Raw genomic sequence first — 13,539 nt, 5'->3', positions numbered from 1 at the left:
TCTTGCCACTTTCAGAATTAAGCGCCAACACTATTTCTTTGAGATAGCTTTCCCTCAGTAAGTTCTTCAAGTGCACACACATCAACAAAGAATATACCTACTCACTCACTTACAAACAAAATCCCTACAAGCTATTTCTCCGATAATCTGTCTCTTTCTTCTTTCCCAGGCTGTTATTTCTATTTTAAATACTTGGGCCACTGTACAGTTATAGGGGCCATATAAGTACATAAGAGAGATAGTTGGGAAATAAATTAAAGGAATATATAAAGCATTCAAGGCTTAGGCCTTGTCTAGATGAACAGTTAGTGCGTGGCACCCTGGGGTGTAAATCTACAATGCACTAATGTGCCAGGCACTAACTGTCCATGAGGAGCCCGCTACCTTGCACTAAAAGTTCCCTAGTGTGCTTTGATCTACTCTGGGTTGGAATGGGCAGATCAATGTGCAGTGGAGAACTTTTAGTCCTCAGCAGCAAGGTCCAAAGAGACAAAGCACAGCAGACTAATGCTGTGTAGCGAGCTTTACACCCCGGTTTGCCGTGCACATACTGTTCATCTAGACAAGCCCTTGCCATATGCCTGCAATTCTATCAGAGGTATGATTACAGCTCAGGTAGGCATACCCACACTAGCTTTAATTGAGGCTAAAAATAGAAGTGAAGAGACTGTGGCAGGGAGCCCAGCTCAGGCTGTACAAGCCTACCCAGAAACCTGGGTATGTATTCTTGTTGCTAGCCTGTGCTCTGGTCTGTGCTGCCCTGTTTTAGCTCTGCTAGCTAGTTTCAAGCTAGCCTAGATATGCCTTCTGAGCTGCAATCACACCTTTGAGTGTAGTGTAGACATAGTCATAATGTAGCCCATATTTTTGTGTGAGTTTATACACTAGTGGAGAATTTTATGCGTTGTATAGAATCAAGCAGGGCAGCCATCATCACAACTGACCCTTGGGATTAAACTGGGGCTCTCCAGAGCTGAAAGCATGAATTGCTACAACTCGAGCTAAAGAGACAGACGCACCAGCTGAGAGCTGTAACAGACCCATGTCCTCTGTAGATAGGCACAGAAAGAGATATGGAGAGCATGCACTGATCAATGGATTACACAAGCACATTGGTGGCACTAAACATATTACCATATTGCCAGCCTCAAGCATTCAAAACTCCTAAACTGGGCTTAATTTTTTTTTTTTAAACATGGGCTCTTTTTATCTTCCTTCTGGTTTCTGAGTCTTTAGAGTGCACTCATGTCAAGTTTTAAAGCTTCTCTTTTCAACCATCGGGCTAGAAACGTTCTTATTTTTTAAACTAAAGCGGAGATTCTCACATAATTGCTTGCCTCGAGGAACTGAGGCTTAAGAAAAACACCAAATACTGAGAGACTCCTGATGAAATCAGGAGACATGGCAACATAGACATAGTAATAATAATAATAATTAATGCCTTTTCTCATTTACTCTGATTGACAGTAGCCCTGTGGGACAATTACAGCAGCCAGGGATAGGCCAATATAGCTAATTTTTGCTTCCCAGTCCTCTTGTTGTAGTAGTAGTAAATAGCTGTATACATCCTAACAATACAACATTATATGAATCTATTAACTTACTTGACTAATATGATGACTCATACTTATAGATTCTAAGGCCAGAAGGGAATGTTGTGATCATCTAGTCTCACCTCCTGCATAACTCAGCCTATAGGGCTTCCCTGAATTAATTCCAGTTTGAACTAGAGCGGGTCTTTTAGAAAAACATCCAATCTTGATTTAACAACTTCCAGTGATGGAGAAACCACCACAAACTTCACTGTTAAAAATATGCACCTTATTTGCAGTCTGAATTTGTCTAGCTTCAGCTTCCAGCCATTGGATTTTTTTAGACATTGTCTGCTAGACTGAAGAGTCCTCTATTTTCAAATTTATTTTCCTTGTGTAGTTACTTTATAAGCTGTGATCAAGTTAACCCTTAACGTTCTATCTGATAAGCTAAACAGATTGAGCTCCTTGGGTCTTTCACTATCAATGCACGTTTTCAGTCCTTTAATCATTCTGGTGGCCCTTCTCTGAACCCTCTCCAGTTTTTCAACAGCCTGGAATTGTGAACATCAGAACTGAACACAGTATTCCAGTCCAGGTGCATCAATGCCAAATATAGAAGTAATAAATGCGTCCCCTCTTTATACAGCCAAGGATCACATTAGCCCTTTTGGCCACAGCATCACAATGGGAGCTCTTATTCAGATTACATAATGTTTTTCATCCAAGACTCCCAAAGAGCTCAAAATAGTCTTTTATCCATCACTGGAAATGCACCTGAAACATCTGAGTGGATGGCAATGGTGTTTAAGAGTAGCAGATATCTTATTTGGTTGAAACCACAAGGGAATGTTTAGGCAGCATAATCAAGACACAAGGGTCAACAATGCCTATATACTTAAGAAAAATGATCCATGTTCACCAAAAAAAGCCTTTACATTTGCATGTAATTTTGCTTGCACAATTGTTTGGACATGCTGTGGATGCAATTTAACTACCCAATTTGCACATGAAATTGTGTGCATGAGTTTTAATATTTCTGGCTGCAAATGATTTTGAACACAAAATTAAAGGATGGGTTGAAATTCTTTTGTAGATGTAACACTATGACCCCAAGGGGTGAGGTGATGGAGAGCCTGAACTGGTATGGTTACAGACTAATATGCGCTCCATTACTCTTCAGTTGTGGTTGCAGCATTTTTTGTAAAATGAAGTAAAAGGCAAGTCACAGTCTAATTTTTTGTCTGTTGTGTGACATGACTTTCACTTCACTAAGAGGCAGGCCACATACTGTGAAATTTTGCAACCCCCTCTCACATCTTGTATGAGCAATTTCCATTCTGTTATGTTCTCTCCCAGATGGTGTTCTGCAGATCTGAAATGAAATGAAGACTATTTTTCAATCTGTCATGAAACTACACCTAGGGATGAGTGCAGCTGATTTACTGGTTTATGGACACAAAGTCCACTAAGGAGTGCTACCTAAGGAATGATAGCTATTGAATTTGGAACTCTGAATTAGCTGAAGTATGGACATCATGTGTAAACTGTTAAATCCTTAGTAACTGAAGTTGTATTCTAAACCCTTTGTGGGAGGAACTGTCTGTCCCTATGTGCTGTGCTTACAGTACCTATACACAATGAAACATTAATCCTGGCTGGAGTCCATGAATGGAGCTACTGTAATACAAATAATAAATAACCATCCTTTGTATTTAGCCCAAGGAAGGTCTAGAGTAAGTTACAATTAATTTAATTTAATTAATTACAATTAAATAAGTTACAAAGTTACATTTGTTGTTGATACACCCACTTCAGAGGGAGTGTACAAACAGATTAGTATGCTTCTGATCCAACTATATTCCATTTTAGAAATCTTCTATCTCAGATTCAATATATATGTAGCTTGCCTAAATCTTGCTTTTTGAAGGGTACTGTATCCTGGCAACATAATAGGCTTTGGTTAAGTTGTTTTTTGTTTGGAGAATGTGGTTAGCCTCTCAGATGCATAAATTATTAAATAACATATTAAAATAAACAGTTTATGAAAGGACCAATGATCTCATAGTTAAGGCACTGGACTGGGACTCAGGAGATCTGGTTCAGTCTCCGCTCTTCTTGAACACCTAATCTCATTTTGCTTCTCTCTACTGGTGTAAAAGAGGGTGACAGATATGGCCAGCTGGAAATTCCACCAGTGAAAGGGGACTGATATAGGGCGGTGATTTGAAGGAGGTAGTGGAGGAAAATGCCTGTGCATTGTAAATATTCTCAGCTGCCAGAATGATCCTTGGCCAGTTTGCATAAATTACAGCAACCCTAAACCTGAACCAGCCCCCAGACAATCTCAGGGTCTGGGAGCAATGAAGGTTATTGTACTTTCACATTTCTCATCCTCCCTCCACCTACATGTCCTGTGCAGCTCAGTCAGAACAAGAATTGGGGCCTTTCTGTTTTATTCAGGGTGTATCAAAAGTTTGGATGTCAGAAACAGAAGAATAACAGTTTTCTGATCCTTAGTTAACTAACTTCTCTAGTTTTGTGATGGGATTAAACTTCCAGTGGTGTGTTTTGATCAGGAGATTGTTTTAATTGTCATCCCTATTTCAATAATTGCTATAAATTACAGCATGGTACAAACACCTTGTTACTCTTCTAAAATCACTAGGGCAAATTATGAATAACACTAAAAGCATGTTTTTTGTCCTTGGAAAACACGAGTGACTCTCGTGTCACTGTATGATAGCACAGTGCTTAAAATGGGGTCTCTTCTCACAGCTGTACAATAAAAGAGGACCCGGATCTTCCCCTTTGTAAATCAATGCATTTAATATGTTTTTTTAAAAGGATTCCACTATTATTACGTTTGGTATATCTAATATAACTTAATCGTATCTGTTCTTCACTCTGCCATTCAAGGGATATGTTACTTTGAATGTGTGAAAATGAGGCAGTATTGAATCCTCAGACATTCTATATACTCTGGGGTGCATTTTTCTATTCAATATTTCAAAATAACATAAACATTTATTAAATATTTTAGAAAAAAAGTATTCTACTCTGCACCTTGATGAATTCAGTCATTAAGCACTTAGAGGTCTGAGTCTCCTCACACTTACAAAGAGGTAATTCAGGAGTAACTCCACTGAAGTTTCAATATGAGGAACTGGTAAGGCATTAGTTAGTAACACTTGCCAAATTTGCCAGACCACTTTACATTCTGATTCTAAAAGGGTAGTTACTAATCACCTGGAAAGTATTCTGCTCTGACATGTCTGGAAGCATTGGTGTTCTTGTCATTCATATGGTTAAAATTATGTTTTATTTTCTAGTGTAATATGAAATGCATAGGATCAAATTGGCTCTCAGTTACATATATGTAATCTCCTTGACTTCCATGGGTTTACAACATAAATGGGGGCAGCATGTAGGCCATTAACTTTCCATTCTTGTCCTCCTGTCCCACAGGTGCATGAATAAGGAGCTGAAATATGTTGCAGGCCTGTTGATTAGTGATGGAACTCAGATGTAACATATGGTTCAGTTGAGAGTCCACATTCCACCCTAACAACTGGGTTGACTGAGTTCTTGTCTACACACAAACTGGAACCAGAATAACTATCAGTTTTACCTCACATCTGTAGTTATGCCAGTGCATGTCTATATATAATCCACAATAAGAGTGTACCACACACAGCCTTGCACCAAAGTAACTAAAAGTGCAAGTTAAAACTGATTGTTATTTCAGACCAAGTTTGTATATACACAAAGCCTGAGTTATATGGAGGTCAAGAAAGACCAAACTGAGAGTGAATATGCAAGTGAGTTTATCAGCTCACATATGAATCCAGCTAGGAACCTTCTAATTACTAGTCATTGCTATAGCACTCTTCAAACTTTACTACTAGAGTAGCTTAATAGTTTATAAACACAAGGAAAACAAATTCAACCTAGACTGTTCTCTTCAAGCAGTGGATATACAAGGTCCCCTAAGGAGAACAGGAATTTTGCTTGGGTCCTTCTGTTGTATGCCATCATTATTTATTGTTATTATTATTTATTATTATAGTGCTTTTTATTGGAGGACCTCAAACATTAAAGGTCCAGAGCTCCATTCAGTGCAGCTGGGGTGAGACAAAAATGGTTTTAAGCCACCTTTGCACTGACCTAATAACAAGAGCTGCTAGGGACATTTTGAGATGCATTTTATATGAAAGAGACTACCACAATAAGTTATACTGCAGTGTATTCAATTTGTATTTTATATATCTATGTATGAGGTAGCTTTAATGTCACAGTCATACATAATGAGTAGTATAACACAACCATACATGTGAGTTTGTAACTTACTTAACCGTTTATTTCTCTTTTTGCATAGAAATCTATTTCTGGATGAAAGTTGTTCACTCTCCAGGCATGTACTAAGCTGAGTGTGACCCAATGTGTGACCCAATGTGGGTTTGTGAGTGTAAATGTGAGTGCATATACATTTTTAGTGCACAGCTCTATTTATCTTGTTGACCCTTTAAGTCTTTCTGGCTACAGCAACAGGCTGCTTATTGTGGTAGTGTTATCCTTAATAAATATTGCTGTTGTAAAGGTCCCTACCAGGGCATCATTGTGCTCGGAGGTATCCAAACATAGAGTAAGAGAGAGAGTCTCTGACTTGAATATCTTATTGTCTAATTTGAGACAAGATGCAACAAGCAGATGTAAAAAACAACTGGTAGTTATGGAGAGGGGAGATGAGGGTAAAAGTGACAGGATCTCATGGCTACATAAACTAGCAAAGTGCACAATTAGGAGAAGCAGAGGGAGACTTGTAAACTTGTTGGCGCAACTGTTTTCTGTCCCTAGCTTTGTGACTAAGAATTGGTCAACAAAATCTCATCCTAAGATTTTTCACCACTCACCCCTTAAGATCTGATAATTCATTGCCAGTTCAGTCTGAATCTAACCTATCACCATTTGGTTTATTGGTCTTGATCTTACCTAATCATAATAGACCAAATTAATCTCTGAAGTAAGAGATTAAATTGGCCTGAAGAATTTCCATTCACATGTACAAGAGTGGGCAATATTTCTGAGTACCTCTACATCGTTAGGTCAGTTTACACTGCAAAATCAATAACAGGAATTAGCAGAACTGTAAATAAAGCTGCAGTAATGCCATTGCCTGCTACAATCAGTAGATACTGCTGTTGACATTAATGGAAAATAATCAACAAGCAAGGGTAGATTAGAATAAGAGGAAGAGAATGTAGGATAAGAATGAGATGCTGAGTATTCAAGCACTCTGTTTATACACAGGCCATATGGTGTGGACATAAACAGTGTGAGCTTACTTTACTAGCATTATGCAGTCTGTAACCTCCCTTCCCAGATAACTCCTGTCTGCCAAATGTTTCTCTTGCCTTTAATACTGCAGACTCCACAGGCATGAAGAATGCATTCTTATATGTTTCCATATACCATACGCCATACTGAGATAGAACAGAAAGGATTTTGACAACTAAGATCTGTTTTTTGAGAAGCATCAGGAAAAGCTGGGTTTTTTTTTTTTTTTTTTGAGGGACTTTAATCTTTTGCCACGTCTTTATTTATCATTCTATACCTTTATGTACTAACCTTCTAATTCTATACATATTCACACAATAGACGCAGTGCTGTTGCAAACAGAAAAAAGCAATTGCAATGGAAATATACCCCCAGGGCTGATGTTGCCTCTGAACATAATTGCAGTGGACACATTAAGATTTTTATGCAAAGAAGTAATACCTATCTGAGTCACAATGCTGATAAATGTATATATGATGATGAAATACCAAGTGTTCTTAATGTAGCAGGTGGCTGGTTTTAATTCTGTCATCTAAAATATCACTTTGCTATCAGCATATTTTTTCAAATGCATTTTAGCAGTCTATGCATATTGATACTTTTCCAAAATAAATGTAATAGCCTTAAAATGTCAGATTTTTTTTTACCTGCCTGCCGAAAAACAAAAACAAGCTTCCTAAAGTTTACTTGGCATTTTTTCAAACAAAGCTTTAGAAGCAGTATACTTTGAAGGAAAATTTTTGCATTTGAAGGGCTGGATTCTCAGCTGGTATAAATAAGCATATCTCCTTTGAAGTCAATGGTCATATACCAGTTTATACCAGCTAAGGATCTGGCCTTAAGAATATATTATTAAGATTGCTTGCTTTAAAAGTCTTATATTGCATTTGCTCTGTTCGTACGCAATGCTGATAAGACAGTACAGCACCAGCCAGGTGTGCATGTTAGTGGTGTCGTATTTCTGAGGAGATATTAAACAGAAGTCCTTTCTTACTAGGTCTAGCAGCTGTAAATGGGAAGTTAAAGATTCCAAGGCACTAGTTGGCCAATAGGTTCCAAGGCACTAGTTGGCCAATAGGTTCCAAGGCACTAGTTGGTCAACAGATTGAGTGGGACTAGTGCAGCTAATGAGCTTGTGCCCAGCCTGAATCCACATGGACCAAAATCAGTATCAAAGTCAAGCAGTGGACTGTGTCCAGAACTGGCCCCAGTACCAGCCTGAGGAGTTTTTTTCCCGGGGAGCAGGAGTGAGGAGACAGCCCTATAAATGTGCTCAATAAAACATATGGCTATCCATTTTATTAGACGTTAGCACTGCCATAGAAATCTATCTTATGGCAGGTGTGCCCACAAGGGGGGCCGTGATACCGGCGAAAGAATGACACTCAGTGCCTGAGAGTAAAAAGCAAGGCTTCACTGAAGGAAGAACTTACACTCCAAGCTGCGTGGGGAGTCCCTGAGGCGCGCGGAGGGGCTGCGGGGGATTCTGACCGTCCAGAACAGCTGGCCAGGCAGGACTCCACTGAAGGAAGTCTGCTGCAATGCTATATCCCCCCACGCTTATCTCAAGGTTACATGGGGTCAACAGCTGGCTACATTCATTTCATTCATAAATCGTACTCATTATATAAGCTAACTTGTTTACAGACAAAAACATGCTGAACTATACTAAACTATATTTTGGCAGGGTCTGCCGAACAAAGTTCATTGCATGGCCTTCAACTGCTTCCGCCTGCATTCAGTCACATACTCAGTCCACCACTTAGCTCCTTGCCTAGCTTCCACAACCTGTCCCCTACAGCAGGTCACATCTGTGCTCCTCTACCCTATCTGCTCCTTTCCCTTTCTCCCATTCCCCATCTTTGGCTGTCTGATAGCTTATTTTTGGTTTGAAGTTTATTACATCATTATTATTATTTGTATTGTGGTAGTGCCCAAAGACGGGATCAGGGCCCTGTTGGTCTAGAGGCTACACAAACACAGAGGTAGACGTGGTCCCTGCCCCAAAGAGATTACAATCTAATTGGAAACAAAATGTAACAAGTCTATGTGACAATCAATAGGAGGGAGTGGTGGAGGAAAGACTACGGAAATGATCATAAAATCACATAGGTTATCTAGGTAAATAACTTAATGGTTCCAATAAAACTGAAAGTTTGAGGGGAAGAGAGGATGTTTTAGCTTTAGGGTCTTCATTCTGTTCCCATTCCAATCATTGGCAGATTTTTCTTTGTCTTTGTCTTTAATGGCACATGATGGGTCCTTAACAAATAAAGTCAACTATTCCCAACTTCCTCATGACCAGGCTCTCACTGGTTTGCTGATTTCTTATAGGGATCACAGCAGGCATGGGTCTTAGGGATCTGAAGAAGGAGAGGATAGCTGCCTTACAGAGTAATTCAGGAGGGTATATAGAAGAGGCAGCATAGATTAAAATGCAGAGAAGTAGATATGGGTACTTGAGACTGGTATCATTGTTGGGATAGAGGTAATGGGTGCAATATAATAAGAGACAAGAGCAGGTGGGTGAGGAGCGGCAGAGTTATACCAGGCCTTGAAGATGAAGACAAGAAGTTTGAATTGGGTGTGGTGGAAAATGGGGAGTTAATGAGAGGGTTCAAAGTGGGTCATGATCTAGTCAGCGAGATGGGCCAGGAAAGTGATCTTAGAAGCTGTGATTTGAATGGATTTGTGGGGGAAGGAAAGTGTGTGTGTGGGGGGGGATGTAATGGAGAAGAAACTGCAGGATTTGGACATGGTATGCATGTATGGGGCAAGGGGAGAGGTCAAAGATGACCCCCAGGTTATGGACCTGTAAGACACTTAAAAAGTGTTTTCAGATGTGATGGAGAATGGGAGGAGTGGGGAGGTTTGAGGAGGAAAAATAAGGGGCCTGATTCTCCTCAGCTTTGCAATTTATGTAGACATTTACACTTGATTAAAACGTTAAAGGTAATCAAGATAGAATGGTAGTATTCTACACTCACTTTGCAAAAGCGTGAATGACTAAGCAAGGTGCAAAGCAATAGAAAATTAGGCCCAAGTTTTGGTGATGGTGGGCCAGATTCTCAGCTTGTGTAAAATGGCATGACTCCATTGCAGGCCAATAGGGCTACACTGACTTTCACCATCTCAGGATCTGGCCCTATTAAGTTTCCGTTGTCAGTGGTGTACAGAAGTAAATGTCAGAGACACAAGCTGAAACTTGGAATTAGTCCAAATATTTATTGTTTGAATAAAATCAATAATTTTGTTCTGGCCAAGTTTAACTCTTCTAAATTAATTACCATGTTTAGAAAGAGGGCCCCTGTGCCATGCATCCTTATATGCAATCACCATTATATATTGTTGCTATTATATCACCCCCCAAAAATAGTTTGGAGACACATACCATTATCCTCCAGTAAAATTGACATTGACTCAACTATTATTACACCCGTTTATAGCTTACAGGATTTAATTCATTATTATTTCAATCTTCCCTTTCACAATTTTTTTGGCAAAATGCAGCAGTTGCTGATTAAATTATTAATTGGGGATTTCATGAATTATCTGTTGACCCATGCTACAATCTCTTGGTATCCCTGTTGTACACAGGTATAACTTCATAAAGCTTGCAGTGTTGATATTATAACAACATATATCCATTGGCAACAAAAAATGGTAGTATATTTACAGCATGTAACCACACAACAAAATAAATGTGGTTAGGACCTGACAAGAAGGCTTCAGTTATATTTTTAACTATTTTGGGAACAGGAAAGGTGTGGTTAAAACTGACTGTGCTTTAAAGAGCTCAAACAGCATTTTGTTTCTGCAACTGAGAGAAGAATTCACAGATCTGTCCTGCAAAATAAGTCCTTGGTCAACTGCGATTATACTTTATTATATGCAGTAACACAAAGACCTTATAGCTTTTCTGGAGTACAAATCTCTTGTGTTATTCTTAGTTTGTTCATTTGTTTTGCTTCCATTTTAAAAAAAAATATATAAGGTTTGTGTGTAATTTTCTTTTTTCTCCTTTTTTCCCCATTTTGTAAACCCGTATTAAATTAAATGTATTCCTTTGTGTAAATGGTTACCACACTCATTGAAATCAGTGGCAGTGGCATCACCGTACACCAGGCTGAATTTAGCCTACTATATCTACTTCTAGGCAATGTCCAACCTGAACAGATTGAACATAAAAAGTAAAATAAATAAATACAGTCCACTCAATCCCATACTCCTGCATCTCAGATTAAGTCCCCTTCCTTTTTAATCAGCTTTTGTTATAGTAGTTAAGTCTTAACAGGAAAAGAGAAATGGCACCATGCCATAGATCAATTAAAAATATAATTTATGTCAGCCACATTTAGTATATTACAATAAATATTTTTCATAACCTCTTGACTCTGCCACTTTTCTCTCGGACTACCAAGACCAGTGTTTTTTCCCAATCTAAAAATTTCTTATCTCTTAAACAATTCACATAATAATCAAACCTCTACTGTCGAGATAATGTGATCTAGGGTGAATTCTTGAGAGTTGAGAAATATTCAGATAATTAACACGATAATAAAGCCCCACTAGTAAGGATAGGAGATCTAGTCCATAGACAAATCTCTTAGAAGGTTCTCTTTATTTCATGATTTCTTTATTTTGGGCCAGACTCACCAGTATGCTGCGGCTTCTTTAACCAGCCAGTTCAGTCAAGGTTTTGTGTCAGTGGAGCATGCTGGTGAAATTGACCCTTTATTTTCATTTTCATGCTCCTCCAATGGCATGCTAGCAGTACCTGCTTTCAGCTGGATATGAAACAGTGCAAGAGAGACTATTATCATATTGTTTTTCACCAGGCTGAAATCCGAAAATGAACTTGAACTAATACAAGAAAGCCTATTCTTAGGCTGTTTCCAGCCCCTGTGGTTGCACAAATGTGAGCCTTGATGCCTGACATTTCAGCAAAGCACAGGAAGAGGGAAGGTTGTGCTGCTGTGTCTGCAGGTTAGGGAAATCATGAATATCTGTTTCCCAGCAGGGCTGTTTGGCCTCAGAAATGGAAGCAAGGTTGCCCCCAAATAAATGTTAAAATAGTATTAATACATAGAAAAACATATATAATCAATGAATCCGTAGCATATCATCAGCTGGCAAACAGGCCATGCAGAGAGCTGAGGAGACAAAAATGTATGGCCCAGATAGCCTATGAAAGCCCCATCTCCCTCTTTACACTCCCACTACTTCTGGTTCACCCATGTATTAGCTATACTGTTATTTAGTCCACTTATTTCAGTGATAGAACAAATCACACTGCATTCAGTTTTGCACCTGCTTGTTGGTGTTTTGGGTGTTTATTTTATTCTGCAGAAGCAGAAGTAGTGGGAGTGTATCCAGCCAGTTCCCACTTTTCCTGGCACAAACAACAATCTAAGTTCATTCAGTATGGCCCTTTTATGGTCCTTTCACTGTCACTGACATTGTTTGCCTTCAGATGCTGGATTTCTCTTAAGAGATGGCAAGTGGTGATGGAGCCTAAAACACATTCTTCAGTACATGGACATATGGAATCTTTTGAAATTGTGCAGAACTTGTGCACCTTCTGGAACAAATTCAACAATGTGGAAATCGGACACAACTTAAAATAAAGCAATGGGAGTCACACCCATTTACACCCGTACTGAATTTCACAGCTGTGCTTAGTTTCAGAATCCAGTTTACAACTCCTTATTACACTTTTGATTTTTTTGTGAAAAACCAACATAAAGATACAATGGAAAAACTCACTCATGGAGATGTATGAAATAATTGCCTCAGAGTCAACACTATGAGGAATATAATGAGGCAACAGAGATAGTAACTCTTGACTGAAATTGTTAACAAACTGCAAAGAAATGAATGAACATTGAAGAATTATTTACTGTTGGTCTGATTCTTCTCTCACCTATATCAGTTCACATTAGCATCACTCCATTGACTTCAGTGCAGTCACTCCTAATTTACATCTTTGTGACCAGATTTTGGCCCATTGTCCTTAGATTGTTATTTGTGTTTAAGTCTACCACTTTTTTTTGTCACTTGATGCAAGAAAGGCCATATGTTGACTTTGTGTGTGTGTCTTTTTTGCTTGCATAATTGATTCATAGGTTCATAGATTTTAAGGCCAGAAAGAACCACTACAATCACCTGGCATAACACAGGTCCTTTCAATTTCAGCAAGTGATTCTGCATCAAGCCCATAACTTCTGGCTACACTACAGCATATCTTTTAGAGAGACATCCAGTATTGATTTAAAGACTTGAAGTGATGGAGTTTCCACCACTTACCTTGGTAAGTTGTTCCAATGATTAATTACCCTTATTGTTAAAAATGTGTGTCTGAAGTTGTCTGAATTTGTCTAACTTGAGTTTCATCCATCAGATCTTCTAATGTTTTTGTCCATTTCATCTGACTGCATTTTACATCCATTTTGCACTGGTGTCAATGACTGCAAAATGTGTAGAGCAACATAGAATCAGGCTCCAGGAAAACACCAAGGTAACAGATGTCTTAATCTGAGTGTGAATGCCCACCGTGGAGGGTGATGTTACAGAGTTGTCAACTCCCACCTGTTCATGCTTTCTGTATGTGTGTATATATATCTCCTCAATATATGTTCCATTCTATATGCATCCGAAGAAGTGGGCTGTA

Source organism: Malaclemys terrapin, chromosome 1 (assembly GCF_027887155.1).
Source record: "Malaclemys terrapin pileata isolate rMalTer1 chromosome 1, rMalTer1.hap1, whole genome shotgun sequence".
NCBI classification, from domain to species: domain Eukaryota; kingdom Metazoa; phylum Chordata; order Testudines; family Emydidae; genus Malaclemys; species Malaclemys terrapin.
The sequence above is the reverse complement of the archived record's forward strand: the minus strand, read 5'-3'. Positions refer to the sequence as shown.